This window comes from Amblyraja radiata, chromosome 20 (assembly GCF_010909765.2).
Source record: "Amblyraja radiata isolate CabotCenter1 chromosome 20, sAmbRad1.1.pri, whole genome shotgun sequence".
NCBI classification, from domain to species: Eukaryota; Metazoa; Chordata; class Chondrichthyes; order Rajiformes; family Rajidae; genus Amblyraja; species Amblyraja radiata.
The window spans coordinates 6,798,733-6,804,326 of NC_045975.1; positions in this window are offsets into that span (position 1 = coordinate 6,798,733).

The window sequence follows — 5,594 nt, forward strand, 5'->3', positions numbered from 1 at the left end:
TCTCCCTCTTAGTAACTCCTCTCTGCCTCTCACTGGCCGTCGGTTTGGGCTGGGCTCTCTCTCGAGGCGTTTCATTGCTCAACGGAATTGTCAGTCAGCGAAGTCTCAGGTCAAGTTGATACAAGTCAGGGGAGGGTTCAAGTTACAGTTGTATTAGTTGATTAAACTCCTCCATCCCCTTTTGTCTGCCCCCCCCCCCTCACTATCTTTCATACACAAGAAAAGAGAGTTACTGAAATGAACTCATATTTTGATTAAAAGAAAAAAACTCAGCTGGTCAGGCAGCATCTCTGAAGACTCCGGATAGGTCTGAAGAAGTGTGTAGGAAGAAACTGCAGATGCTGAAGAAGTGTGCAGGAAGAAACTGCAGATGCTGTTTGAACCAAAGGTCTCAGTCCCCTTCCCCTGAGCTAACAATGAGCCATTCTACATTTCCTACCTAGACCATCCTCTACTTTGATCTGTCATTCCCACACCTTAACCTTCCATATCTCTAGTCTGTCCCTCCCCTGACTCTCAGTCTGAAGAAGGCTTTCGACCCGAATCGTCACCCCATTCCTTCTCTCCAGAGATGCCGCCTGTCCGGCTGAGTTACTCCAGCATTTTGTGTATATCTTCAACATTTCAGTGCATAAGTTGTGGAGCAGAGTTAGGCCTGATTCGGCACATCAGGTCTACTCCGCCATTGAATTATGACTCATCTATCTTTCCCTCTCAACCGCATTCTCCTGCCTTCTCCCCACAACCCCATGGCACCTGCACTCATCAAGAATCTGTCAATCGCCATTCCAATCTCCACCATTAGATTGCCCATTGACTTGGCCTCCACAGATTCTACACCCTCATGGAGAGAGTGTAGCAAGCATGGGAGGTCCAGGACATTTCGCCAGACTGATTCCTGGGATGTCAGGACTTTCATACGAAGAAAGACTGGATAGACTTGGCTTATACTCGCTAGAATTTAGGAGATTGAGAGGGGATCTTATAGAAACGTACAAAATTCTTGTGGGGTTGGACAGGCTAGATGCAGGAAGATTGTTCCCGATGTTGGGGAGGTCCAGGACAAGGGGTCACAGCTTAAGGATAAGGGGGAAATCCTTTAGGACCGAGATGAGAAGAAACTTTTTCACACAGAGAGTGGTGAATCTCTGGAACTCTCTGCCACAGAAGGTAGTTGAGGCCAGTTCATTGGCTATATTTAAGAGGGAGTTAGATGTGGCCCTTGTGGCTAAAGGGATCAGGGGGTATGGAGAGAAGGCAGGTACGGGATACTGAGTTGGATGATCAGCCATGATCACATTGAATGGCGGTGCAGGCTCGAAGGGCCGAATGGCCTACTCCTGCACCTATTTTCTATGTATCTATGTATCTCCGCCCCATCACAAACATTCCCTCTGACCAAAAAAAGGACACAAAGATCTGGAGTAACTCAGCAGGTCAGGCAGCATCTCTGGAGACCATGGATAGATGAAGTTTCAGGTCGAGATCCTTCTTAAGAGTTGTCACTGTTTCCTTCTTTGTATCCTTCTGTGTATAAACCAGCATCTGCTGTTCCTTGTTTCTACATTTCTTGACTGCTTCATTGCAAAATCTCCTCAAGCTATGCCTATTTCGAAGTATTTCTCCTTCTCCCAGTCTGAAGAAGGTCCCAACCTAAAAAGGTCACCTATCCATGTCCTCTAAAGATGCTGCCTAACCTGTTGAGTTACTCCAGCACTTTGTGTCTTTTTTGGTAAACCAGCGTCTGCAGTTCCTTGTGAGAACCCTGACCAGCTGAGTGTTTCCAGCATATTTGTTTTGTTTTTGTCTTAGATTTTCAAGAACTCTGTAGTTTCCTGATCAAGGTGTGACTCATAAGCTTTGTCTAAAACATGTCATGGGGTGCCTCAATAGAAGAGGATCAGAGATGTTTAAGGTGGAAATTCCGAAGCACAGATTTCTGAATAGCGAAACATTCCTCAGTCTGGAACGGAGTGAAAGGGAAATTCCCTCCGTCTGGAATAGTCTGATCACGGGATTTACAAAGGATTGCGGGGCTGTGGGGGATTACAGAAGGGATTGATGTAACACAGGCTGAGAATGAACGTTGAATGCATTTTAGTGAAGTTTAATTTAGTTTGATCATGGTGGCACAGCGGTAGAGTTGCTGCCTTACAGCACCAGAGACCCGGATTCGATCCTGACTATGGGTGCTGTCTGTATGGAGTTTGCACGTTCTCCCTGTATCCTGCATGGGTTTTCTCTGGGTGCTCCAGTTTCCTCCCACACTCCAATAACACACAGGTTTGCAGGTTAATTGCCTTCAGTTGTAAATTGTCCCTCGCGTCTGTCGGACTGGCATTAGTGTGCGGGGATCGCTGGTCGGCACCGATGCGATGGGCCGAATGGCCTGTTTCCACGCTGTATCTCTATCTTTAAACTTTAATTTAGCTTAGAGATACATCATGGAAACAGGCCCTTCAGCCCACCTCGTCTATGCTGACCAACGATCGCCCATACACTAGTTCTACCCTACACATTAGGGACAATTTGTCGAAGATAATTAACCTACAGACCTGCACGTCGATGGAATGTGGGGGGAGACCGGGGTACCCGGAGAAAACCCACGTGGTCACAGGGAGAACGTGCAAACTCCATACAGGCAGCACCTGTATGTAGTCAGGATCAAACCCAGTTCTCTGACGCTGTGAGGCGGCAACTCTACCATTGCACCACTGTACCAACGTGTGGCAATAATCGGAAACACTGCCTGGTGTGACTCACAAAAAAAGAGTTAGTCAAGTCAAGTCAAGTCACATTTATTTATATAGCACATTTAAAAAACAACTCTAATTGGCCAAAGTGCTTTACATTTGTTATAAGAATAGCACAACAAAACAGACTACATACATATATACATGTAGCCCTCACTCAGTTATCAATGCTTTCAGAAGAAGATTAGTTCCTTTAAAATAAATAACTTGCAGGGTTTTGAAGAGGACTATTCATTGATTTTTATTCAAGAACAGTGCAGTGTATTCATTTCAGAGCAGTCTAATCAATTTCCAGGGTTTGCATTGAGCGTATATAAAATGATTTATATAAGCTATATAAATCAAAACCTTACTCCCAGGCTCAGTAAACCCCAAGCACATTAGATCTGGTGAAGTACATCTAATGTGTGGTCATGTAGGAAGATTAGTAACTCATTTGTGCAAACCAAACTCCCTCAAACAGAAATAGAAACAAGGAACTGCAGATGTTGATTTACCAAGGAAAAGACACAGCGTGCTGGAGTAACTCAGCGTGTCAGGCAGCATCCCTGGAGAACAAGGGTAAGTGGCGTTTCGGGTCGAGCCCCTTCTACACACTGAGTCTGACTGACCTCTCTGACTGATCCCAAAACACCTCCTATGCATGTTCTCCAGGGGTTTTGCCTGACCCGCTGAGTTACTCTAGCATTCTGTGAAATGTCACCTATCCATGTTCTCCAGAGATGCTGCCTGACCCGCTGAGTTACTCCAGCACTCAGCGAAAGGTCACCTGTCCATGTTCTCCAGAGATGCTGCCTGACCCGCTGAGTGGCAGTGTGAACTGTGAGGAGGATGCTATGAGGATGCAAGGTGACTTGGACAGGTTGGGTGAGTGGGCAGTTTAATGTGGATAAATGTGAGGTTATCCACTTTGGTGGCAAAAACAGGAAGGCAGATTATAATCTGAATTGTGTCAAATTAGGTAAAGGGAAAGTACAACGAGATCTGGGTGTTATTGTCAGGGCTTACCTTAGGGGGTGCGGGGCCCAATTGGGAACAATTTTGGTGTACCCCAGATTCCCAGCCAAGGTCTGTCAGCCCAGTTATTTAGTTTATATTATGAAATTGTACACTAGGTGCTATGGATTCTACACTGTGTGAATCTCTCCTGCTCCCTCCCGTTTGACTGTCAGTAGCTCCGCTGGCTTCCAACCTTTACAGTAGCAGCTAATTTCCATTAAACTGCAATTTGTGATTGAACACAATGCCCTTGGAGACAGCGGCTGATTGGACGGGAGGAGACCTATTTGTTGAATGGACGGGAATTTTAAGGCAAGCTGGTTGGTGATTGGATGCAACCCCCTTAGAGACAGCGTTTGATTGGCCGCCAAATAAAATTATCAAATAGGAAAACAAAAATCGCTGGTCGGTGCGAACTCAGTGGACAATCAAACTCCAAACTAATTAGTATAACATGCAGGTACATTCATTTAAAATTAAATTCAGTGATTATTTCACATGATTTCTCACTGTGTAAAGCTCAATATCTGACCAATTTCTGTTTAACACGTTTGGTCTGCCGTGAGCATTTTTCTCTCCCAAAACAGTTCATATCTAGCAAACCGGTCAACGAACCAGACAGCAGTTGGACGCAGTCATAGAAACATAGAAAATAGGTGCAGTAGGCCATTCGGCCCTTCGAGCCTGCACCACCATTCAATATGATCATGGCTGATCATCCAACTCAGTATCCCATCCCTGCCTTCTCTCCATACCCCCTGATTCATTTAGCCACAAGGGCCACATCTAACTCCCTCTTAAATATAGCCAATGAACTGGCCTCAACTACCTTCTGTGGCAGAGAATTCCACAGATTCACCACTGTGTAAAAAATGTTTTTTCTCATCTCAGTCCTAAAAGATTTCCCCTTTATCCTTAAACTGTGAACCCTTGTTCTGGACTTCCCCAAAATTGGGAACAATCTTCCTGCATCTAGCCTGTCCAAACCCTTAAGGATTGTGTGCGTTTCTATAAGATCCCCCCTCAATCTTCTAAATTCTAGCGAGTACAAGACGAGTCTATCCGGTCTTTCTTCATATGAAAGTCCTGACATCCCAGGAATCAGTCTGGTGAACCTTCTCTGTACTCCCTCTATGGCAAGAATGTCCTTCCTCAGATTTGGAGATCAAAAACTGTACGCAATACTCCAGGTGTGGTCTCACCAAGACCCTGTACAACTGCAGTAGAACCTCCCTGCTCCTATACTCAAATCCTTTTGCTATGAATGCTTTCTTCACGGCCTGCTGCACCTGCGTGCCTACTTTCAATGACTGGTGTACCATGACACCCAGGTCTCGTTGCATCTCCCCTTTTCCTAATCGGCCACCATTCAGATATTAGTCTACTTTCCTGTTTTTGCCACTAAAGTGGGTAACCTCACATTTATCCACATTATACTGCTTCTGCCATGCATTTACCCACTCACCCAGCCTATCCAAGTCACCTTGTAGCCTCAAAGTTTAGAGGGGTTTAAACGGTTTAGAGATGTTTAGAGGGCTTCAGATGGGGTTAGAAGTGTTCAGAAGTGTTATAGAGGGAAATAGGGGGGAATTGAGGGGGGTTAGGGGTGTTCAGAGGGTCCCAGAGGGGTTTAGAGACGTTATAAGCTACCCGTGAGAAATTGTATTCCTCTAATATTGAAGTTAGACATAAAGCTGGAGTAACTCAGCAGGACAGGCAGCGCAGCGACTCTGGAGAGAAGACCCTTCTTCAGACTGAATTGAACTCTCGTCGGTGAGAGTACTTGTGATTGTCTGAAGAAGGGTCTCGACCAGAAACGCAACCCTCTCCCCAGAGCCCATG